Consider the following 27,158-nt stretch of genomic DNA (forward strand, 5'->3'; position numbering starts at 1 on the left):
AGGTCTAGCTAACCCCACAGAAGTTATCTCACTCTAGAGCAGAGGTCCCCAAAAGTCCAAATCCCAAAATCCGGAATCTCAAACCTGCCGAAGTTGCATACAGTAATAAGTCAATGGGAGAAGCCCTGAAGATATCTTGATCTGTGCTGGGTTTCGCGAAATAATCCGAAGATTTCATGGCTTTTGGGCAAAAATCTGAAAAAATCTGAGTTTTCAGGTGGAAAATCAGAAAAATTCGTACGATTACAGGAAATTTTCGGGAAAATGTATTGATAAATACGGGGGGAAAACCTGTGTGTATTTGGTTGAAGTATTTTACAGAAAATAGTGAGATAAATTCGGACTTTGATAAATGCAGGGGTGCTTCGCCATTGAGGCAAGTTGAGGCTGTCGCCTCAGATGGCAGCGCCCCACAAGGTACCAGGGGCAGCAAAAATGTTGCTCCTGGTACTTTAAGAGCGAATTTCCGGGGAAGGAGGGGGGCAGCAGCAACTGCTGTTGCCTCAGGCGGTGGAGGGGCCAGGATCGCCCCTGGATAAATGGGCCTCCCCAAGTCTCATTTATGAATGCAAAACTGTGCACAATATTTACTAAGGCTCTTGTGATCATACATGCCAAGATGCTAGGGCAAAGCATGGTGCAAAGAACAGGTCCCTCAAAAGCAAGGGAGCCCTGAAATTAACACCAGCTTTGATAAGGGTTCCAGGGTTTGCCATGGCCCTGGGTGCAAGTGATATAAGAGTGCACAATTGTCTAAATGATTGAAGTCAGGTGAATGATAGGGGGAAGCCTATATACCTTCCACTGTCTGCCCTTCATGCATCCAGTGTTACCAATGCAGGCAGCAATGTATTCATGGGGGAAGAGATGGTCCAGCATTTTGAGTTTGAGGTAGGTACAAAATAAAACACAGTGGCTTGTCCGATGACAAAAGAAACTGTTGAATTGTGGGCAAATAAACATGAATATTTGTTCCAAAATGAAGAGCTTTGTCCATAGCTCCGGAATAGTAAATGGGCACTTTTGGGTGGAGCTTGAAGGAGAGAATTAGATAGACTTTGAGAGTCAATGAGTTGAAATCAGTAAAATTCTAAACCATCGACCAAGTGTCGCGGAATAAAAAGCCATTTTAGTGTTCGCCGCTCCTTCTAATACTTTTATCAAATCGCAGATTGAATTCTGCTCCTACGTTGAATCTGTCTCAACACGTCGTAGGCTGAGGAATGTCAAATTCAGCACAAAAGTCACATCGAGTTTCCTGACAAACGCTCCATAATAAATGAGTTATTCTGCATCACACACATCCCAAACAATGCGCTCCTTTATGGGCCGCGGCTTTCAGCGCTGCTCTCAAACATTAACTTTATATTAACTCATCTTTCCCAACAAACAAGCAGTTTATACATCGCTCTCTGCTTGTACAATGGGGAAATGATGCTGGAGACTCTAGTCAGGCAGGACAAGGGCAACATTCACCCTGTAAAGTCAGTTTTAAATATAACTTTCATATTTCACACATATTTAAACTGTTATTTTGTTTGTTGCATGGGAGAGCCAGAACTCATAGAATTATATAATAACTGTATGGATTGTGGGAATTACATACTCTATTCATCAAGGGCTTCTGCGCTTTTCCATTTCCATTTAGTATGTTATAGAATGGCCAATTCTAGGCAACTTTTAAAACTTCATTATTAATTATTTGCCTTTTTCTCACTCTTTTCAGCTTTCAAACGGGGGTCGCTAACCCCACCTTAAAAACAAATGCTCTGTAAGGCTACAAATGTATTGTTATTGCTACTTTTTATTACTCGTCTTTCTATACAGGCCTCTCCTATTCATATTCTAATTTCTATTATTCAAATCAATGCATGGTTGCTGGGTTCATTTGGACCCTAGCAACCAGATTGCAAACTGGAGAGCTGCCAAATAAAAACTCAAAAACCATAAATAATAAAAAAGAAAACCAATTGCAAATTGTCTCAGAATATCACTCTGGAACTGGAGACTGGAATATGACTAGAAGAGGCCGCAAATTACCCTAGCAACCATATGGCTGAAATTGCAAACTGGAGAGACGCTGAATAAAAAGCTAAATAACTCAAAAACCAGAAATAATAAAAAATGAAAACCAATGGCAAATTGTCTCAGAATATCACTCTCTACATCATATTGAAAGTTAACTTAAAAGTGAACAACTCCTTTAAAGGGCATGTAAAGTCCAAAATAAAATAAGGCTAGAAATGCTGTATTTTATATACTAAATATAAACATGAACTTACTGCACCACAAGCCTAATCAAACAAATAATTTATGCTTTCAAAGTTGGCTACAGGGGGTCACCATCTTGTAACTTTGTTATACATCTTTGCAAGACTAAGACTGTGCACATGCTCAGTGTGGTCTGGGCTGCTTAGGGATCGTCATAAACAAAGTTGCTTGGGTTCTGCATGGCTGGGAAGTAAGGCGGGGGCTCCCCCTGCTGTTCATAAGTATGATTGTTTCCCTGCAGAGCAGTTAGGGACCATCTGACAATTCCTATCCACAGCAGTAAATGAAGGGAGAATTTCACTGCATACAGTCAGGTTTCTTATAAAAACAGTAGTATAGTATAGAAAGTATATTGGAGATAGGTTTCTTTTTCATTAAAGAAAGTAAAAATGGGATTTTATTTTTTTGCCTTTACATGCCCTTTAAGGACTCTCTGGGATTGAATTATGGAAACAACAGAAACCTGTTTCCAGATACAAGGAGTACTTTGGGAAAACAAGTGCAAATCTTAGATGCAAATTGGCATATTTTGTACCCATAATTCCAGTGGAACTGCCACAAAACAAACCTAAAGGAAAATCAGATAGTGTCTATGGATAATGCCACACAGGGGCCCTTTGTGGTATGAGCCTCAGCCCTAGTAGTGTGGGAGTTGGCTCAGCAATAATCAGCATGCTGGCCCCATGCTTATAATTAGAAGATCTCGAGCACCAAGCAGAAAGAGTGAGTCATTAATCTAAGCAAGGGGCCTTTTCAATGTTCTGCACTGGTGGTTGTGGCTCAATAACATACTGCTGCAGTCATGGATGGAAAGACAGTGTGATCCATTTAGCTTCCACTGAATGTAAGACAATGTTATTTCCTTCAAGCAGTGAGTGCTTGTGTTTGGTGCATGGGGAGGGGGTACCTCAAATGCAGGACCTCCATCAGAAATCACAGGGCCCCATACGAAAACATTTCCTGGGCCCCCTGGGCTGCGCTCACCACAAGCCCTACCTACAGGTCCGCCCACCCCACACAGTAAAAAAACAAAAAAAATATTGGTGGCTAGGGTTCCCACATGTTGATAAAAAATAAAAAGATATTGGTGGTCAGGGCCCCCCATAAAAAAACATTTGTGGCCAGGGCCCCCCCATTAAAAAAATATTGGTGGCTAGGACCCCACATGAGAAAAAAAAAATTGGTGGCCAGGGTGCCCCCACGTTATAAGAAAATTGGTGGCCAGGGCCCCTTAAACGTCCATGCCTTCCCAAAGTTAGCAGCTCTCAGAAAGATGGGGGCCCAGCTAATTAAGTAAGTGTGGCGTGGCCAGGCCCCCCTTACCCTCGGGCCCCCTACAACTCTCCCCCCTGTCCCCTCCTGATGGCTGCCCTGCTCAAATGGGTTGAGGTTACAAAAGGGGTGGTTCACATGTAAGTTAACTTCCAGTATGTTATAGGATTGCCAATTTTAAGCAGCTTTTCAATTGGTCTTAATTACTTATTTTTGAATAGTTTTCTGACTCTTTTTGACTCTTAGAAAGTAGAAGATAATGTTTGGATCCATTCAAACTGAGGGAAGTGTAAGTTTCTTGGGTTGGTTGGAAGAGACAAGGTCTTATTAGAAGGTATTAGTGAGAAAAGGCTGTGCTGATTACAGGAATTGTTTGGAGAGAAGCTATCCCGATTCATTAGGAAGAGAAGCTCCGCTAATCCATTACAAAAATGGTTGGTAGAAAGAATATTCTGAGTCATTAAATGGAGATACTGAGTCGAGTTAATCCTTTCCAGGAATTTATACTGATCCATTAGGTAAGACAGATTGTGCTGATCCATTACAGGAATTGTTGGAATGGTTGCAATACAGATCCCTTAGAGGGAGAATCTGTACTGATCTATTAAAGGGGTGCTGGGATAATGATACTGGTGCCTATTTGCTAACTGGGCTTTTTTACACTAGTTCATTAAAGTATGGCAGCCAATCAAATTTTACCTTTCAGTATTTTTCATGAAAGTTCAACAAAGCTAAACTCAGAACTATGTTCAGGGTTGGACTGGGCCAACGGGACACCGAGAAAATACCCGGTGGGCCCTGTCGACTCAGACTTGCTCCCCACCTTGGGCGATGCACCTTTACCTCCACCCTTGACCCGATTGCAGCCTCAATAACATAAAATAAGTTGTGTGTGGCAGTGTCGGACTGGGACACCAGGGGCCCACCAAAAACCCTTCAACCAGGGGCCCACCCAAACACCTTTAGACCAGGGGCCCACTCTAAGTATTATTTTCTTCCTTTCCTTAGTCAACCTCTATTCTCCTATTCTCTTTTCTTTCCATACTATAACATATTATTCCATCTATTTAGCCTCTTTATTATCAAAGAAAAAGGGAATGGCCATGAAATAAGCCAAATATTTAGAAGCAGGAGGGCCACTGACACCTTGGCCCACCGGGTTTTCCTGGTATCCCGGTGGGCCAGTCCGACACTCGTGTGTGTGTGTGGGGGGGGGGATGCGGCTGTGGCAAGGGCCCAGAGATGGATTAGGGTTGCAGCTGGGGTGGGGGGCAGAGAGAGGTTCTGGCTGGGGTGGGGTCTCAGAGGTGGAGGGAGATTGTGGTTGGGGCAGAGGGCCCACGGTAGGGGGTTGCGGCTGGGGTGGGGGTGTGAAGTTGTGGCCTGCGAGCTGGCCGGAAACCTGCAGGACTTGCACAAATTCTTCTCCCCTGCCCTAGTACTGCTGGCTTCTGGCGCCGGAATTTATAGACTTCCGCATCCCCCGCCCCTTTTGTGATGTCACTGCATGGCGGCACGGGTTTATAAAAAGAGGGCAGGAGCGGTCTTGGCCGGGTGTGGTTCAGGAGGGGGCGGGTTAGGGGTCTAGAAATTCTTGCCCCGCACATCACTAGTGTGAGGGCCCCTGAAGTGGCAGTCCTGGTGTGCCCCGGACCCCCCAGTCCGATGCTGCATAGGCTACAATAGCAGACCCTACAATATTGAGGCACCCTGGACTCACTGGGGTCCCAATCATGTATTATGGTCAAGGGTATCCCAGGCCTCGAGCAGGGTGACCGGGGGGGGGGGGGCCACGGGAGCCGTTATTGCCTCCAACCTATAAAACAACACAAGTTTTGCCAAAGGTCATCAAGCGCAAGATTTACTGTTCATAGAATCATCGTGGAACACCAATGGCAGTCGTTGTTAAGCAGACGCGGGACATCTGCTAGGACTATCTTCCATGATGTCTTTCACATTCTCAGGTTGAATTATGTTGCCTTTTGTCGTTGGGCTTAAAAGGAAGCCTTGAGCCATCAATCGTGAATGCCTTGCAAAGTTTAAAAAGTTAAAGAGAAAAAAAAAACCAATGTTGTCCCCCAAACATCTGCAAGTTGCTCTCAATAATACCCCCTTGTCCGGCGGATACTCAGCCATGACCAATGTGCTAAAAGGAGCTATTTGCAGCACAGAGAGATAATGGCTGGCAGATGCTTTGTCTTGTCCTCTGCTTTGCTTCTGAAGGAAGACACACCGCTTCAATGCTGTCCTTGTTATCTGATCAAGCATCCACTTCAATTTGAAATTTTAATGAAAATCAGACACCTGCATTGCAACTGATCAGCACTCAGAGGATTAAGCAAAATAGCATCCCCCCCACCAGCCACCCCCTTATCAGAGGAACTGCAGCTCCCAGTATCCAGTTACTCAAGCCAAGCTTGTGATTTCAGATGTTACTCGGAATAATGAGACTCTTTATCCTGAATGGGACAGAGACCTTCTCAGAGGGGCTGGAATCAGGGAAGCTGGTAATGTTAGATCCAGCACTGAATACACTCGGGGGAGCTGTGACCGATCTGTGATCTCTCTTTGAGATTGTGATGCCCTACCTCATGGTTATAGATGTGACCTTTGCAAGGCACTAAGACCTGAAGCCCCATATCTGTACAGTGAGATATTTACAAACAACTATTTATTGTTTTATATGCCTATATGACAGCTCAGGCCCTTTTTGGGAAAGCTAAGCCTCCCTAAATATTATTATTTTCTTCTCATGCATCCAACCCAAAAAAGTTAATGTATATGTCTTGGAGTCTAGACTTGACAGTAAAATCGGCCATAGATGGTGAGATCCTTCAATTTGGAAAGATGCCAAAAGTGGATCTTGACCCAATTTGGCCTCCCATGCAATAGGGCTAATACAATCATTGGCCTGGGTGGTCCACGGTCAGACTCTGCTCTGACTCCTCGTGGGCCCCTCCGATCCAGACCCAATCCCCTCTTGTCTTCCTCTGTCGATCCCCCCTGCCTGCACTCCAACGTCGCTCCCCAATTGCCCTCTCCCAGTCAGTTAAACTGTGCATGGGGGGGAAGAGGGGTGGCTGCTGGGTGAGTGGCAGGGCCCCAGAGGTGGTGTTGGAGCCCCTGGGGTAGTAGCCCCAATGGGCCAACTGTATTGCTCACCCTTCTGGTGACACTCACTGCCTGATAATGCCTCCAAAAAGCCCTTTTGGTTTAGATGCCAAATCTTCTGGGTTCTTCTGGGTTCTCCTTCCTCTTCCAGCATCTCCCAACATCCATCAGCTACAGTTCTTCTCCCCTGCACATCTGTATTGCTCACCCTGCTGGTGACACTCACTGTCTGATAATGTCACCAATGGCTGGGTTGGGACATACAGAGAAACAGCTGTAGGGTTGATATGGGTGGGGGGTAAATTCCATTTTAAAATTTTACTTCAAATCTCCCTATTTTCAGTGGGACAGTTGCCAACATTCCCATCCCAACTCACTAAGCAGCACTCATGCAAATTCATTATATTTTGGTTCCATGGAGGGAAGAGGGCACCAACCTGCCTTCCAGTGCTTCTTAGTGAGTTGGGCCTAAAGGTTTAGGCTGCTGTCCCAACAAAAAAAACATTGAAAAAAAATGTGTCCCACATGTAGGTGATTTGTAAAATGTGTCCAGTTATTTTTTATATAAGTAGCAAATACATTCCATAGACCCCCAGACTATTCCATCCGCCCTATGTACGTAGTCCCCCGCTCCCCCTGTGCCAGGCACCTCGGATGTTTAATCCTCGCACAAGTGTTTAACCGATCTGCGCTTAATATAAATAAATTACACAGGGGAAAGGTTTGTTGTAAAATTGTGAAATGTTAAACAACGGGTGACAGGTTTGTCCAAAGTTTTTCAGCTTCCAGTTCTCTCCTCTTTATGGTGACAAATAGGTCTCCGGGTGCAGCTTAACCGCCGCCCGCAGCGCCGGCTCCCATAGAAGGAGGGGTCATTACCATAAAACTGGCAGGAGCCTCTTCCATAATCTGAAATCATCTCAAGACATTTAAACAAACACAGTGGAGCCGATAGTATGTTGGTTGTTTAATTGAAATACACGGAGAGCCCAGGAGAAGGCATTGGCCTCCATCTGTCTGTGACGCTGGGGAGCGAGTGCTTCACCCCTCCGGCCCTATATCATGGCTCCTGTTATTACACAAATGCCATAAATGTGAGTGCTAATTACTATTCCTCGATGCCAGAGCTAAACATTTCCATGTTTTTGCTGCCCACAATTACCAGTCTGTGGCCGGCTCATTGGCTGTAATTTACAGTGAAATATAATCACATTGGAGTGGGTTTCTTCATGTTTGCTAGAGGTTTTAAAGCCTATAGAGTTAGTGTATATCAGTGATCCCCAACCAGTAGCTCGTGAGCAACATGTTGCTCTCCAGCCCCTTGGATGTTGCTCCCAGTGGCCTCAAAGCAGGTGATTATTTTTGAATTCCTGACTTGGAGGCAAGTTTTAATTGCATAAAAACCAGTTGTACTGCCAAACAGATTCTCAATGTAGGTTGACAATCCACATAGGGGCTACCAAATGGCCAATCACAGCCCTTATTTGGCACCCCAAGAACATTTCTCATGCTTGTGTTGCTCCCCAACTCCTTTTACTTCTGAATTTTGCTCACGGGTTCAAAAGGTTGGGGATCCCTGGTGTATATAATTAAAGGGAAAGCCAAAGTGGTGGCCTATTTTTCTGCCTGATTCATGTGAATAGGGAAAAACTTGCGAGTTTTGGACCAACTCAAGTATCCCTAGATGACAGATCTGCCTATGGCAGGCATTAAATGCAGAGCTGCCTTGCACCCATGCTCTGTGCTTTTTGGCACCCCTTGGTGCTCTTGCACTCACGTCTGGGGTAAATTATAATTGGGGTAGATGAACCATCAATCTGTAGCTGTTTTATCAGTTTCACCCAAGCTTCTCTTCAGTCTTTTCATTGACAATACCGTACTGACCCATAGTTTGGTCTTGGTCTGCTTTATAGTGCCATTTTCTCCCAGGTATTTTCTACTCAGAATGTATAGTCATTATTACATTTACATGGAGGCCTCTGTTCCCCAGTGTGGGAATAGAAAGTGCAAATTTTGACCACAATTTTACCCAATAACCTTTTGTTATAGTATTTCAAACGTAGAGAAAGCCAAGAGAGGGAGACTGCCAATTACCATGGTGTAATAAAATTACCTGACCCTGGTAGTCAAGTGGTGCGGCGGGGACGCCCGCCACGCCGCTCCTCTTCCCTCTGTGTGCCGGCTTCCTAGTGTGCGTGCGGCGCGCACTTCTGCATTTTATATGCGCATGCGCGCTGGCGCGATTACGTCAGCGCGAAATTTGAATGTATTAAAGGGACAGTCTTTTTTGTAATCATTGCCCGTGATAGGATTGTTATCCTGGTGCTTCCTAGCCTTGTGCTTTCTGTTCCTGAGCCTTGTTCTTGTTTGTTATTCGTGTTTGACCCTGCCTGTATACTGACTACTCTGAATTCTGAATATCGACCCAGCCTGAACTTTGACCACTCTTTGCCTGATCCCTTCTGCCTGTTTGATACCCGGTTTTGACCCTTGCCTGCCTGACGATTCTGTTATCTGTCTGCCTCGACCCAGCCTGTCTGACCATCCGCTTGCCTTGACCTTTGTACCGTGACCTTCGGCCTAAAGACTCTGCTAAACAGCCGTGCCCCTTCGCCAGCCAGAACATCTCGCCTTGTACCCCTCGTTAAGTCCAGGTGGCACCCAAGTAAGCTGAGGGCTCCTCCTGAAGCCCAACGGTGGTCACACTACTGGTGAAGCCGAGCCGGGACCAGGGTGCTTGGCACTTGTTCTGGTATAGGGTGCCGGCCGTGACACATGGCAACACTGATGGATTGTTCCTTTTGGTGAAACGGGCAACCTCGTCACCTTCCAACTTTGCCCTTTTTGCCAATGAAATCTTTTATTGAAAAAAACAGGTGGGTTCTCCCCTTTCCCAGAGGTTTCCAGGTGCTCTCTCCTATCCACTCAGAACCATTTGTTTTGGTGGAAAACACAAACTATTTGTTAAGAGGGAAGTTTGCGTAACAATGACGTTTCATACAGATTTAGATGGCTGTGAATTAATAGAAATAGAGGCAATAAATACGCGATAAGAACAATATACGAAGAGTCTTCTGCGGGGGTCACTGACTGCAACAGGCAGGTAACATTTTAACTTTTACTTGGAAACAAAATAGGAAAGTAAATAATTAAAATAACATGTCAAGTATAGTCTGCAATATACACACAGAACCCCTTGACCTCCCCCAGCCATATCGCGGTCCAGACATAAAAGTAGTAGTGACTCTACCTGTGCAGTGGCCCAGAAGGGTTGGGTTCTCCTGGCAGGGATGAGGGGTACTCTAGTCAGGGGGTCTACCAGCAGAGGGGCTCCAAGAGCCGAATAGGAGCTTGTGGGAAAGTTTTCAGCATTTGGGTGGATCATGGCCTGTTTTTGGCATAATGGGGAATGGCCTTGCTAACTCAAGGTTATGACCATGTGTGCACAGAACATTTCTTTTATTGGGGTCCCATTCTATTTTTTGGCAGGGACAAAAACCCTGCTGACCACTGGGCTAATAATTGGGGCTCCCTTGGTGGAGAGCTCTCTTAATCTTGTAATATAATTACTAATGGGGCAGTGATCGCCGAGCAAGAGCATGAACAATGGAAGCCAGGAACTGCTGCTCTCGCTCAGTGATGACTGCCAGTTAGACTGACACTGGACAAGACCAAAGATGGCAGCCACCAACCCTACTGCCCAACATTGCAGTTAGGGAGCCAGTAAGAGGGGCCCCAGAAATATTACATGTGGCCACTGATGTGGTTAAGGACATGGTGAGGGGAGCTATTTTCCATCTTATCTGGTGTGATCATTGGATATAAGCACAGGGTGTTGAAGGGGTGTGGAGTTGGGTTTTGGGCACAACTTTTCTTGTGTAGTTCAAGCAAAACAGCTGAGCAGAGAATGAGCCAATGGCTGACAGTGCTGATCTCCTCCATTCCGATGGTTTATATAATAACAGCCGCCATGTGGAACGCGCTGGGCTTTAAAGCTTATTTGGTAATGTGTGACCTCTGCACAGGTGCAACTGGGTAAAAGGCTTCCAGTTATCCTTATTGATTGAAGGTTCCATTGAAGATAAGAGGTTTGCATGAAGCTCGCGGTTAAAAATTAATGGAATATTGCTATGTAGGCCGCTGGCCAAAGAAAGCAGCTCAGGACTGAGATTAAACCTGGAAGTTCCAATTGTGTCTGAATCCATTTTTATCAGACGTTCTTATCTGGGATCCGACTAACAGACTCACACTGACAGTAAATTAATTTCATAAAAAAAGCAAATGATTGTGTGAATTCTAGATAGAGGAGGAAATGATGGAAGGCAAAGCACTCTGGGAAATTTGTAATTCACTGGTAATTTTCAGAGATACACTGGTGAAGAAAAACCCAAACTGCCTGTGCCACCTGTCGCTAATGGCAACCCACTACAGGTATGGGATCCGTTATCCAAAAACCCATTATCCAGAAAGCTCCGGATTACAGGATGGCCATCTCCCATAGACTCCAATTTAAGAAAATAATTCAGATTTTTAAAATTATTTCCTTTTTCTCAGTAATAATAAGATAGTACCTTGAACTTGATCCCTAAGATAGGGAGGCCTATCCTCCCTGAAAAGAGATAAACCCCTGTACGTATATTCAGAAATAGCTTCTCCAATGGAAGCTTAACTGGCCCTTGTCTTTGACCACACCTAATTCCACCTTCAGCCCTATCTCCTATAAAGTTACTGTGTTCTCTATAACTCACTCCAATCATGTTTGCAATGGACCTCTCTCGGCTCCACAAATCTGACAAGAATTCCAGGACAAGGAAATATCCCTGAGAAAAATGCATGAAACGGTATCTTTAGTTATGGTGGCTAAATGTTGATTCAAAGAGCAAGTATCTGCATTTTGGGAGCAAAATCAAGCGGATCAATCAATCACTCTGAAAAGTATCGGTATGTATTGATATTTATCACGGTTTGAGCCTTCAGTGAACCTTAGACTTATTTTGCCACAGCCACAATAAGGAAGTATTTATTGAATTGATACTTTTCTTACAGATCAGTCATCATTCCAGCGGAATCTTATTTGTTCTTTTAAATTTAGCTTTTTTACCCATGAGCCACGTAAAAAGATTTAGGGAGCAACACGGGTATGAAAAAGTCCTTGGGGTGCCAAATAAGACCTGTGGTTGACTATTGGTAGCCCCTATGTGGACTGACAGCCTACAGGAGACTCTGTTTGGCAGTACACCTGGTTTTTATACAACCAAAACTTGCCTCCAAGCCTGGAATTCAAAAATAAGCCCCTGCTTTAATGCTACTGTGAGCAACATCCAAGGGGTTGCCTAGCATCTGTTTGGGGGATCACTGTTTTAAAGGATAAAGTCCAATGCAGAACATGTAGGCATTGCAATATAAGGTTATAACTCACTGGTATTACGGGGATGATCCTTCTTAGAATCCCTATGGTAATGTGCACCTGCTCTGGGTTAATGCAACACCCCCTTTGTCAGAATGGAAGGACAGAGAATTAATAAATAAAGAAGATAGCCAAGGGCCTAAATGTAAACTAAATAGGGGTTCATATGCCCCTTTTTTAAACATAAAATTATACCATATACACCAGAGTCATATTTACTCCTACTAGCTGGGTTAGTGGTTATGGGGTGCCCCAGAGTTTATGGTCCTGCCAGGCTTTTCAATATGGAGCCACTGTTTATTTAAGAACCACTGGATCCCAACATCTGAGCAGTCAAAATTGGGGTGGTGACAAACATCTTGGCATCTTCCAGCCATTATACTTTTAGGTTTCCATGTTCTACCCTGGGACCATATAAGGTCAGCAATAACCTGTGTTTTAATAGGGATCAGCTAAGGGGCATCCAAGCACTTAGTGCTACATACTTTTTTACAGGTGCAGAAGAGCACTCCAAGTACTTTATTGTGTGTGCAACTCTCTGATTGGCGGTCTTTGGTTGCACTGCTCCAGAGACGCTTGTACCCTTTGCCCTGCACTGGTGTGTGGGATAATGCATTAATGACAATAGCTTGAGATCCCCAGACCAAAGATCACTGCTCTAGGCCATAAAGGTGACATGAACAAGATGCCTGAGAGTGTTCCAGTAGCCTTTGGGTTTGAGTCAATGGATAAGGTACTTTGCTATTAATACAGATGAATGACACGTTTAGCTATTTTTGTTGATGAGATAAGAATATCCTGAATAATTAAAAAGGTTCTGATTATCTTTTACCATTAGGAGTTGCTTTGGTACAGAAAGGTGAGGGGGACTTGAACCCAAAATCACTCTAAAACCTCTAGTGGTGGGTTGGCCAGAGAAAGCCATTATGCTAAATGAATATATTTATGAAACAAATCTGTAATTCTTAAAAGAATTCAGCTCAATTTCTAAATGGCTAATTATATTTAGATTTAATCAAATGCAGGAGTTTCAGGCACAGAAAAATGCTTCTCCTTTTCCAGATATTTTCCCAACATTCCAGCCGGAGTGACCCGTTGCACGTAAATAGATTTCTATTATTCCAGCTCCACTTCAAATATTTTTTCACTGGGAGATGTTTTTCCTGCTGCATTACCAGTGGAAATCTTGTTACTTGCAGTTGTGAATGTTGGGTCTCCTTTGTATAAAAAATTTCGATTTTGGCCCTTCCTGTAGTTCCACTGTTTCTTATTGAGTTATAAAAGATACAATGGGACAGAGTGCTTAAGCCCTAGAAAGGAACAAGGCATTCCAGCACATGGCAATGCTGCAGATAGGTACTAATGTCAAGTGGGGTAAGTCATCACCAAGGGAAATCACCCAAGATATAACCATTAGTGGTGCAGAATAGAGGGTCGGCTCCCTGTATTATTGGCCCAAAGCTGGTAAATGGGGCAGGAACAATGACAAACAGAATGTGTGCTTCATTGGGTTAGAAAAGGGATCCCCAACTTTCTTTAACCATGGGCTGCATTCAAATGTGAAAAGAGTTGAGGGATTAAGTCCTGGGGGAAGCCAAATAAGGGCTGTGATTGGCTATTTGGTAGCCCCTAAATGGACTGACAGCCTACAAGAGGCTCTGTTTGTTTGTTTTTGTTTTTTAAATAATAAAATTGAGGCTACTGGAAGCAACATAAAAGGGATTGGGGAGCACTGGGCTAGAAGATAGTGGCCATATATGAGGCTATGCGGCAGGATCAGGTAATCCCATCTTGCTATATGCAAGGGTCCACTTCTTTTTATAGAGGAAGATTGTTAATACAGATTGAGAGCTACATAGAGAAACATCCTTGAAAAGACAAAGGTTTTGCCTGAAGTGATGTAAATGATGGCAGACATTGGACAAGTAAGTTCACCCACACTTGCAGGGGATTTCTTTGGAGGGGTGCATTTTGGGCATTTTGAATTCCTTGCTTCTTTCATGTTTCTTGCGGGGGGGTCTTATGTAGCTTATGCTCTACTCCAGGGGTCCCCAACAATTTTTAGCCATGAGCCACATTCAAATGAAAAAAGAATTGGGAAGCAACAAAAGCTTGAAAATTGTTCCTGGGGATGCCAAAAGGGCTGTGATTTGGTGTTTGGTAGCCCTATGTTGACTGGTAGTACACCTGGTTTTTATACAAAACTTGCCTCCAAGCCTGGAATTGGAAAATAAGCACCTGCTTTGCGGCTCCCAGGAGCAACATCCAAGGGGTTGGTGAGTAACATGTTGCTCATGATCCACTAGTTGGGGACCACTTCTCAACTCTCTACTCTGGGGAGTGGTGCCTGTTGTACATGTGAGCAGAATAGTTTTAGCCGGTGGAATAGGTACAAATGGAAGGTTGGTCACAGAATGCAATGGATCACACCAGCCTTGGCACTGTCGCACTTTGCACCCACATTTCAGCAGGCTACAGACATAATATTGATGCTTAGTTTCCCAGTAGTGGCATACGGGTTGAAAATTCGGGGATAGCACAAAGGATTGTAAAGCAATGGACATAGCAGTGTAGCACAATAGCATGTAATTGAATTTACCTTTAAAAATATATTTCTTTTTAATTGTGTTTGATGGTGAAAATGTGGTAATATATGCCTTCAGTGTTCCTAGAAGCTTATCAGGCAATGGAAGAAAATATCAAGTTGAAATATAGAGGCAAATCAACACGTGTCTTTGTCCTTACGGATTCTAAACAAAGTATCTGGAAAACAGTCATCTGCAAATAATAACAAGAGGCTATGGCCGAAGAGCAGAGCTAATGTCCCATATGATGAGCTTTCCCATGGGGGAAATAATGTGCAGTGTGCCCTAGAGCTCTGGAATTTAGGATGCCCCTCATTTTGGGTCCAGATGGTTTATTTAATGGGCCTGTTGAGGAGGAAAGATTGGCAGCCACTTTGTTTACAGGAGTCCAGTGTTATTTCACTTACAGTGACCTTTTGGTCAAGGGTGCTGACCTGCTCACATGACACAGCACCCCCTACGCACGGCACTGTCGGCCTACTAGAAACTCACACCCTCACTGAGGCCACTCGCCTGTTCTGCACATGAATAATCATCCCAAGAATATTGTCTGTCCCTTAGGATCCTGCAGGTCCCACACTGAGTATTTGCACATTAGCAGCCCCAGGAGCACTCTATACTAGAAAACAGTATATGTGGATTTAGGTGGGGAGAATAACTGCAAGTTCTCTGCCATTCCCACCCCACTTAAACTAATACTAGATCAGTTTATTATAAAAATAGTTAAAATGCATGGGGGGGTGGCAATTATGGTTGCATGGTGCAAAAATTGTCATCATAATGCTTTGTTATATCCCAGAACTCCAGTAAAGCAAACATCTGCACCTAATGCACCATGGAACTATGCATCTATTGCGGCCAATGCATCAGGATTCAATTGCACATGAGTTTTGAACAAATTGAATTCAGTTGCACTGATCAAGCCCAGAGGCGCACCTAGGCCGTGCTTGCACACCCCCTCCCTCCGCTCGCATGCACATGCATTGGAGCGCTGGTGAAGTATGCATCCCCCAGCGCTCTGTAGGTTGTGGATGGTCAACATGCCACCCCTAAAATCTTGCCCCCCCCAGGCCCGGGCCTTTGTTGCCTCGCCACAAATCCGGGCCTGGCACTGGTAATAATCCACTTGGCATCATCTCCCGTGTTCAAGGCAAAAGTAACGTTTGAACCCCACTATCCTATTGCTGAGCTGCAACAATTATCTCAGGCCAGACGAGCCATGCTTGGAGCAAGGAGTTCCTTGTTGGACACAAATCACCATTTTTTTTTTTACCAATAATACAGCAAGTTCTCTTCCTCGGTGTCATGTGTGTGTTCTTATGGCTGTTGCATAACCCAACCCTAAACATCTAGACCTGCTATAGCTTATCATCTTGAGATCTAGCCTTCACAACGTCTATTCCTCACTCATGTGGTTCCCTACATCAGTTTTGTCGTTACTAGGGGCCTTATAACCCTAGTTCTGGATACAAATCCATACTTCTCCTATGGGACAACCATGCACAAGACCACTATATTCTATTACAAGGAAACACACACATATTCCTTATCCCATTAACCAAACTATGGCAAATAATACAAGGAGTATACACTCTAGTTGATATTGTTCCATTCCTGCACCACTAGGGTTTATTGTTTGGATGTCCTACCTCACTAGACTTGTCTGTTGGCCATGAAGCATTGGCCTGTTCTTTAATCCCACTGCCTTGGCTTTCTCAAAATAACAACCTGGCAGTTTCTTTAGTGATTCCACTTGAACATTGTTGAGAAACAACCACTACAAGAGTTCTTATGGCATTGGATGGCAGCATGATAAATCAGTATCTTATCTATACCCTAAGGCATGTGAAGAAAGGTATTGCCTCATGACACTTGCAAGTCGTACATAAAGCACACCTCATTCACATCAACTGTCATAAAGTTGGAGACAGCCGAGACCTTTTCAATTCCCGAGAATGAAGCAAACACTTTGGCTGCCTAATAAGTAAAATATGTTCTGGGATCATGGTCCCACAAAGGAATTCATAGCCAATACAGGTACAGGATCCATTATCCAGAAACCTGTTATCCAGAAAGCTCCGAATTACAGAAAAGCCGCCTCCCATAGACTCCATTTTATCCAAGTACTACAAATGTTTTAGAATTATTTCCCTTTTCTCTGTAATAAACAGAAGCAGTACTTGATTCCAACTGAGATATAATTAATCCTTACTGGAAGCAAAAGCAGCCTATTGGGTTTATTTAATGTTTATATGATTTTCTAGTAGACTTTAGATATGAACTATCTGAAGATCCAAATGACAGAAAACCTCAGATCCCGAACATTATATGGAATGTAACCTACAGCTACTGAATAATCTGTATAGAAAGAAAGTGAAAGTGGGTGATTTTATTTTCTTCAAAGATGGAAATAATTTGACTTTAAAAGAGAATAAGCACAAAACTTCAGAGCAGCTAGCTACAAAAAATAGAGTTAGGGGACCTGTTATCCAGAAAGCTTTGGACTTAGTGTTTTCCAGATAAGTCTTTCTGTTATTTGGATCTCAATACCTTAAGTCTACTGAAAAATCATTGAAATATTAAATAAACCCTATAGGATTGTTTTGCCTCCAATAAGGATTAATTATATCTTAGTTGGGATCAAGTACAAGGTACTGTTTTATTATTATAGAGAAAAAGAAAATCATTTTTAAAAATTGTAATTATGGAGTCTATGCGAGATGACCTTCCTATAATTTGGATCTTTCTGGATAACAGATCCTATACCTCTAGTCTAATTACATTTATCATATATATAGAAAGAAAACATTATTTCAATTGAATTCAAGAACTTATACCCAGGTATTTGTGCTTTGCTTGATCCTTATATTTATTTGTAATTCTGTTCATAGAACACCCATTGCCGTTCCACTGTAAATACAGGTTTAGTATTCTATTTCATTTGATGCTGGTTCTTGACCCCTAATTATATGCATATTTAATGCTTAACTTACTTATAAATGGTCTCCCAGGGTCCCACACACAACTTCATAGTTTTATAGTAGATTTGGTAAACCATTGGGTCCATTAAGTTGGTCCGTACATGTAGAAATGAATCTAGTCTTGCAGTTGACATAATTTGCATTTTGTGATCCCATGTACTAACAACTCAAGATCTGGGTGTTAAATGGACTAATTATTAGAACCTCTAGCTAAGCTTAGATCCATCTTTCTCTCTATTGCAGGGTTCCATAAAAGTGAACTCAAGGTTAAAGTGACAGCTCGCTGATTAGTGCCGTGAGTAAGTATAAGCAGACGGATTTTACACCCGTAATACATCATCGGAGCAGATGATCCTGGCTTTCCAAAGCAAGCCAGGACGGCATATCTCACCTCGGTCAAATCATGCTTGATGCTGTAACCTGATAGGGTTGCCCTTTACTTTAAACAATATGCCATAAGCATTTGTAAAATGTACAGCACTTGTTGGGAAGGTGATGAGTTTCCAGGTTATTTTTGGCTACGGGTTTCTGCATGTTTTGGAGGTGTTGGCATAGCATAGGGAGAAAGGAACAAGGTGATATTAAACATTGTGATCTTTGTAATGCTCTTCCACCTGTCTATTTATAGAGACATGCGGATATTCCCAGTGAGTGGAGCTTGCTCAGAACATTTGGAAACAACAAGGGTCCTGTTATGCCATCACTTGACCCTTTGGAGTTGCACGTTGGCAGGTAAAACCTTTGCCATGATGGTATACAAGTGGGTGGCACTGCACTCTGGGTAGGTGCATTGGCTAGAGGTGTAAGTATTTACCCCTTGGCACTTCAGCACTCAGACATAGATGAGCCCTGGAGGGAATAAACACCTTTCAGTGCCCTGGTGGTAATCAACTCCAGGACCCCAGTCTTGTGGACTTCAGGTTACTCAACTAATTCATTTAATTTCTGTGATAAAAAAAATAATACATACTGGTTAAGAGCTGGTCCAGTTTTGCAGTTGTGAGTGTGAACTTTTCCCTCTATAAGCCAACGTATTCCCCTTGCAGTTTTGTAGTTAGACAGGGGTGTCTGGTTCTCTTTGGATCCCACTTGTTGGAGAAGGTGGTTGGTGCTGGAGTGACTGAGATGCAGGTAGATCTCAGCAGGAGAAGAGAGTGTCAGGACAGTTTTTATAATAGCTCATTCTAGGAGTCAGAAGCAGGATCAGGGTAGTTAGTAGAGCAGCCATATACTCTAACAAGGAGACCAGAAGAGTTAGTACCCTGTTGTGTTACCCACCAGCAGGGCCGCCATCAGGGGGGCACAAGGGGGGTACAAGTGTACCGGGCCTGATCTGTAGGGGGACCCGGCTGTGCTGCACTTTTTGAAATAGCCGGGCCCCCCATGACAGCTCCGAAGCCGTGCCACCTCTCCTGAAGTCCCGAAAAGCCTAAGTGTCAAACAACCAAAGTCCCAATGCAGCGAAAAGATCCGAGCCAGTGGAAGTCCCGAATTGGCGAAAGAACCGAAGTCACGAAAGGAGCCGAAATTGAAGTCCTGAAGCCATGAGTTCAGTTCTACTAAACACCAATGTGTGTTTTTTTAAAAAAAATTTAAACCCCTGGCCACCAATGTATTATTTTATTATTCTATAGGCCACCAATGTTTTTTTAAAAAAATTCGCTGCAGCCCAAATTTTTTTTCAACTTGTAAGGGGGACCCTTGCGTCAATTTTTTTTTTTTTTTAAACTTTTTATGGGGGGCCCTGGCGCCAATATTTTTTTTAAAAAAATATTATCTGGGGTCCCAATTTTTTTTAACTTGCAAGGGGGCCATGGCGCCAATGTTTTTTTTTAAAAAAACTTTTAAGGGGAGCCCTGGGTCCAATGTTTTTTTTTTAACTTATAGGGGGGCCCTTACCACCAATTTTTTTAAAAAAAAAACTTTTATGGGGGGCCCTGGCAACATAGTTTTTTTTTTAACTTATGAGGGGGCCCTGACTTTCAAAAGCTTTTTATAAATTTTTATAACTTTTGTGGAATGGGCGGATCTGGGGTGGGCAAAATTTTTAATGGTGGCCCTGCCCACTGGTATAGGGGCTAAAGCGGTTAGGCTCAGGAGATTTTGGGATTTTGGCACCACTGTGAGCATCACTAGTACTGGGGACTAGTTTATCTGTAAATGTCACCTCTGGGGTGTTGCAGACCTCAGCCTTCATTGTTGGCATTGCAGCAGCTAAAACAGCCCCTGCCATAATCCAGCACTTGCTGGCCACATACTTTAAAACTAAATTGGTCAATTTGAACATGTATGTTATTGATTAGCTACTAAATACAAAAATATTCAGGCAAAAATACTATGCAAAAAACATAAAATTATCCAGCCAAAAGAAACACATTGTCAAATGCGCCAAGTAAACACTGCAGAGCAAACCACATGTAAAATTAGGGCATTTTAAATTTATGTACAAAATACCATGTTTCCATAATTTCCCTGATAACACCCATTGACTTAAATGCATTTTGTTTGTTTTTTTAAAAAAAAACAACACCATTAAGTTTCGCAAGCTTTCGCCTTTTTTCAAATTAACTAATTTTTCAGCGAAGGGAAATGGAACAGATTCACTCATCACTAGTACAGGTATGGGACCGTTAATCCAGAAACCTTGGTACCTGGAATCTTTTCATAATTTGGATCTTTATACCTTAAATCTGCTAAAAATCAATCAAAGATGAAATAAACCCAATAGGCTGGTTTTGCCTCCAATAAGGATTAATTATATCTTAGTTGGGATCAAGTACAAGCTACTGTTTTATTATTATCATTTTTAAAAATTAGAATTATTTGCTCATAATGAAGTTTATGGCAGATAGCCTTCCTGTCTTTTGGAGCTTTCTGGATAACAGGTTTCCGGATAACAGATCCCATACCTGTCTTTTATAGATGTGAAAAATACATGCAGAGTGCAGCCAGACTCCGGACAGAAGTGCTCTATAAATGAGCAATAAGGGATACACTTTTGAAATGGACCTAGATATATAATAATACATAGGGGCAGATTTACTAAGCGGCACATTTTCAGCAGCGTCCGTTTCACACCCATTGCAACAAATTGCAACAGGCACAAATGCGTTCAGACTACGCTAATTCACTAATATGCAGAGTTTCCTCCTGGGCGCTGAACGCTGGTGACTTTTCGCTAGCGGAACTTCGGCAGTGCGAGCATTTCATAGCAAAGATGCGCTATCGTTCACTTGTGCGTAGTGAAAATTCGCTAGTGATCTTGCACTCAGGTCAATTTGCATACGGCGGGAAATTTAACATTTTATGGATGTCGTGTTAAATGTCGGAAAACCGGTTATGCAAAAAAGTTTAAGTTAGGACTTTTGCAGGCAATCCTGCTTCAAAAAAGTAAAAGTCGCCAGTGTTTTTTGAACTTAGATGCATTTTCGGCACACAGGATATGATGTAAGTGACAGGAAGTTCTAGCTACTTTATAGCACTTCACCTGGTCTGAGTTGGTGAAAGAGGTAACGTTCCGCATCCACATATTAGTGAATTTGCCGAGCAACGTCTGTTCGCCAGAGTGAAAAGTCGCCTGGCAATAGAGTCCGACTGACCCCTAGTGACTGTCTCTATCACTAGGGAATTGGCGCCTGTTAAATCTGTCCCATAATGTCTTGAGAAAGGTCCAAATTAGGAAGGAAAATTTGACAATAAATGTTCTACTTTTCACAGTATTATGAAGTCCTGGAGTGCGTCTATTGATGGACTCCTTATATGTATATATATATATTTATACTAAAAGCAGTATCTAATTCTGTACACATTATTTAGGACACTTTCATTTCCTTTGGATAATTTGTGCTCTCATGGGGGTGTAAAGTCAGGATTATGTGACGAGAGCAATTAAGAAAGTACAAACAACTTTAACACCCTCATTTGTGTTGCTACAATCAATAGGTTGTCTCTGAGCCATGTTGAGTCACAACGCGTTTCATGCAGCAAACAAGCTTGTAACACCGTGTTGAGTTGAAGAGAAAATTCTCTTGACACGTTCACAGAGTAGGATGCCGGCCTAAGCTGTCAGGAATGAAATGCCATGTAACCTGACTTTGAAAAGACAGAAGAACTTCATAACAAATAAAAAGGACTTAAAATAACAATCGCTCTGAGGCATCCAGGAAAGAAAAAGCATCACGATCACACCAGAGGCACCGAATAAGCCCTCAGACAACAGACCTAATCCCCCCAGAAAAGAAGGAGGTTGTGCAAGACGCAAAGGAAATGTTCGCCAAAAAACATGAAGCAAAACAAGCAAAGCAGTGACAGAATGGATGACTGCCCCAGATGAATGTCTATCAATCACCGTCAAGACGTCACAAGCTCTGCCAAATCCGAGCTGCACCTTTCTGACAAGGTTTCCACAGTCAAACAAAAGATCGAGGGAAAAAAAGAAAAGAGTGAAAAGCAAAACAAATACAAATATAGAAAGACAATAAACGAAAAGAGAAACCCACGGATAAAAGAAATGAGAAGCAACATGTGTTACTTCTCCGCTGTAGACCCTTCTTTACGAAGGCCCCATCTAGATCTCTGATTAGGAAGGGGGTAAGAACCTTTCTTTCAACGATGGCTTCAAACTTGTATGTGAATATTGTTGTCATACAGGGAACATAAAGCATAACAATAATACATGTGAAATTCAAGCATATTAGTCTCTGAGTGATCCGTGAATGTTGTTTCTGCTGGTTAAGGTTTGCTGCATGTGGGTCACAGTCAATTAAAGTCAGTGGGAAATATGCAAAACTCCTGATTATGAACTGTCTGTTCCTTCTCTAGAGAAAGAGAAAAGACTGTGACAGACATAACTCATAATGTAGGTGGGAATGTCCAGATTAGTGATGGGCGAAGAAATTCGCCTGGCACAAATTTGCGGCGAATTTCCGCGTTTTGCCCCAGCGAATAAATTTGCGAATCTCCCATGAAAATTCACTGGTGAAAATTCGCCGGCGTCAAATTCCGATTTTCAAAAAATTTTCGTGAAAATGTCAGATTTTCACGATTTTTTAGTGAAAACCATCAAATTTCATGATTTTTGAGTGAAATCCTTCAAATTCCTTGATTTTTCTATGAAAACCTTCAAATTTCACTATTTTTGAGTGAAACGTCCGATTTTCAAGATTTTTATGTGAAAACCTTCACATTTCACGATTTTTGAGTGAAATCTTTTTAAATTTCACGATTTTTGAATGGAATCCTAACTCCCTGATTTTTGCATGAAAATGTACGATTTTCAATTTTTTTTGTGAAAACGTACGATTTTCACAATTTTTTCGTGAAAACATTTGAATTTCACGATTTTTTAAGGAACTTTCAGATTTCACGATTTTTTACGAATTTTCGGCGAAGCGAAATGGGAGAAATTCGCCCATCACTAGTCCAAATCCACTGACCTGAAAAGGGGCAGGGCTTTGCTTGAATGTGGGAGGGGCATGTTGGCTGTATCTAGACATAACTAGTTGCTACCATGATCAGTGTTACGGTTGATACATTCTGGATTTCAATTGAAGTTGGGAAATAGACAATTAAAAGAACAGTAGAGTTTATCCATGGTATAGGGTGGCAATCATACGTTCTTGGTTTTGTTCCATGTTATTTTTGGTGTAAATTTGGCAAATTTATTATTGTCTTCTAAGGTAGAACATTGAGTGAAACCATAGCTCCCAAGACATAATATAATAATATAAACCCTTCCAAAAGACACATAACTATGCTCACTAGTCTTTTAATAGAGAGGAAAGAGCATGACCACTATGGTTGATGGACACACCCATTTCCAACACTGATATAATTCAGTCAGCAGAGAAGCTCCCAAACATACACATCCCATTAGTCTGCATGGTGGAGAAAATGCTCAGGCCGATAAACTGCCTACTCAGTCTGTCGGCAGCTTTTATCGGCCCTTTTATCGGCCACCAGGGCCGCCATCAGGGGGTCACTGGGGGGACAGTCCTCCCGGGCCCGGTGGATTTCCCCGCTTCCAGGGGGCCCGGCCGCAAACTGACTCTGCCCTGCATTTTTCCTCACAGAGCTGCTTCCCGTGCGTACGCGTGACGTCAGTACGCACGGGCGCAACTCTATTTAAGCCGCCGCCGCCTGCAGTCAGAAGATCGAGGACTTCGCTGGAGGAGGACGTGCTTCCTGGAGACAGCGAACGGACGGTGAAGACGACGAAGAAGACCCTCCTGGAGGAAGAAGAAGACGCCAGCACAAGCAGGTAAGTCCCCTGAGCCACCAATGTAGCCCCTGAGCCACCAATGTAGCCCCTGAACCAGCAATGTAGCCCCTGAGCCACCAATGTAGCCCCTGAGCCACCAATGTAGCCCCTGAACCAGCAATGTAGCCCCTGAGCCACCAATGTAGCCCCTGAGCCCCATACTGCAGGGCCCCTGAACCCCATACTGCAGGGCCCCTGAACCCATACTGCAGGGCCCCTGAACCCCATACTGCAGGGCCCCATAGCCCCATACTGCAGGGCCCCATAGCCCCATACTGCAGGGCCCCTGAACCCCATACTGCAGGGCCTCATAGCCCCATACTGCAGGGCCCCATAGCCCCATACTGCAGGGCCCCATAGCCCCATACTGCAGGGCCCCTGAACCCCATACTGCAGGGCCCCTGAACCCCATACTGCAGGGCCCCTGGGCCCCATACTGCAGGGCCCCATGGCCCCATACTGCAGGGCCCCTGAGCCCCATACTGCAGGGCCCCTGAACCCCATACTGCAGGGCCCCTGAACCCCATACTGCAGGGCCCCTGGGCCCCATACTGCAGGGCCCCTGGGCCCCATACTGCAGGGCCCCATGGCCCCATACTGCAGGGCCCCTGAGCCCCATACTGCAGGGCCACCATACGGTTTGTGAATGTGACCTTTGTGGTGAGGGGGCGTGGTTACGGTGAGGGCGTGGTTAGGGCGTGGTTAGGGGAGGTGTCGTGAGGGGGGGCCCCGAAAATTTTGTTGTGTGGGGCCCCGTGATTTCTGATGGCGGCCCTGATGGCCACCTTTAAGAGTCTTCAGTTTCAGAACTAGAGACGTCAACCTAGATGAGACAAGAAAAGGGATTTTATCTGCTAATCATAAAGCAACACTTTGAAGAGGCTTGCACCAGCCAGTCTTCCAGTACACCAGAAGAATTTCTCATGAATGCCACCACAACTGCCAACACCTTTGTGAATTACCTTTGTAATAATAAGGATCGATGGAAATATGGAGATATGCATCTTGAAGTTCAAGAGCGGACTGGAAATGACCTTTGTTGAGAATAGCACAGGACTTGCTCTTGAGAAGCATTTTAGAAATAAATTAGACAAGAACCTGAGATGGGTGAGAAGAGTCAATGCTATAATAATTTATTATGGCCCTTAAACCCAGGAGCCTGTAATTTGCTTGGTAAGGGGCAACACAAACTTAAGACTTTTTGCTTCAGACAAGAAATGTTTTAGCCAGTTTAATCACCAAACTTCAAGTTCCTTCCCATAAATAAGAACAAGTTAAAGAGTAGACCACATTGTTTATTTTTAGAAATAAAGTCTGCTGTGCAGTGCTGTAGCTACAGAGCCCATCTGCCAGCTGTAGATAAGGGTGAGGCTCTAGCAACAAGCCTAACATTCTCAACAGATACATCACATAGATGATCAGTAGCTCGGCGAATAATGCTGAGGGTCAAATGGAAATACAATTTGCAGTCCTTTGGGAACAGACTGTCCAGAACATTTTATTCCTCAGAGATTGTGTTGGGTATGGCAAATATCCTTTGATGTTCCTTATTGCCCGAAAACATCTGATCATGGATAGATCTGCTTGTTTGGTGACCTCATCAAATATGCAGATCTTTACGTGCATGGCCAACTTTGCACATACTTGTGTGCACGTGCTGTCAAGGAAAACTGAAAGAAATACTCCTGTTTGGGATTCAATCTTTTTATGAATAAGAATAATTGTGTAAGGAAGGGTCCTCAACCTTTTTTATCTGTGAGCTACATTCAAATATAAAAAGAGTTGGGGAGAAACACAAACATGTAGAAAGTCCCTAGGGATGCCAAATAAGGGCTGTGATTGGCTATTTGGTAGCACCTACGTGGACAGGCAGCCTACAGGAGGATATGTTTGGCAGTACACCTGATTTTTGTGCAACCAAAACTTGCCTCCAAGCCTGGAATTCAAAAATAAACACCTGCTTTGAAGCCACTGGGCTCAACATCCAAGGGGTTGGTGAACCATTAAATGGGGACCACTAGGGTAAGGTAATGAAAGGTGCAATGTTTGGGGGTCTATTTAACATGCTGTGTAAAAAGTGGAGTGAAGTATTACTGGTGATGTATTCCAAAGACAACAATCAGCAATTAGATTTGAAGATTTAGAAGACAAAATCACATATGTGATTGGTTGCTATGAGCAACATCACTGGTAATGCTTCACTACACTTTTTACACAGCATTGTCTAGTCACCCATAACAACCAATCAGATGTGTGTTTCAAAACAAATTGACCAGTAAATTCTATCTGCTGATTGGTTGCCCTGGTTTACTAGACCGGATTCTATCCACGTCATAAAATACATAAAAAAGTCAGACCAAACTAAAATCCACCATTGGACCTTATTAAGTATTAAAAAAAATCATGATTTATTTGAATCAATGACAAACTTGAAAAAATCTGAATCGCTTGACTTTTTTTCCCCGGAAAGCCCGAATTTTTCGGTCAGAAATAGTCGGGCTAATTCCACCACAGACCACAGAAACTACCAAATAGGATAGAGACCTCTCCCATTGACTAATGTACAATCTCGGCAGGTTTGAGAAGCTGGATTTTCAGATTCAGACATTTTCCATCCATGGGGTATAATAAATTTCAAAAAATTTGAGTGTTTCTTTTCCACTAAAAATTTGGATTTTATAGTAAAAAAAAAACTTTTTTTTACTATTTTTGGCATTTGGACTTTAATAAATAAAGAATTAGTTATTTTGCAATGGTTCTCCTCTGTGGACGAGGCCCTTTCCTGTTTTAAAGGATACAAGTCATGACCCATTACAACTCAACATTCTTCTCACATTGCAACTTGGTGTTCCCAAACATATACAACTTTGTCTCTTATATCCTCAGTACAGACTTTGATAAAGAGGCCATTTGCACCTCAATTGGATGAGTTTACTTTATTTTATGGCTGACCAACTTGGAATAGGGGACTGAGAAAAGGGGTGCCCAAGAAAGCCTGTCTGTACAGGACTACCTTGGACCATAGTGAACTGGTTACATGACCAATTACTACTGTTTGTATCATATTGCCTTCTGCCTTATTGTATTTACTAAGCTGGGAGCAGTTGGATCCGACTTTCATCTAATAAATGACAATGTTCCTTATGCAGTCAGCTGTGCCTTGTCAAGAATTTTGGGTTGAGTTAGGAAATACAAAAATATATTGGTGTTGTGGGCATTTTTCTATAAATGGATAATATCATTCCAAAAAAAAAAACTTACTTTGGAAAACC

The sequence above is a fragment of the Xenopus laevis genome, chromosome 4L, assembly GCF_017654675.1.
Source record: "Xenopus laevis strain J_2021 chromosome 4L, Xenopus_laevis_v10.1, whole genome shotgun sequence".
NCBI lineage: Eukaryota > Metazoa > Chordata > Amphibia > Anura > Pipidae > Xenopus > Xenopus laevis.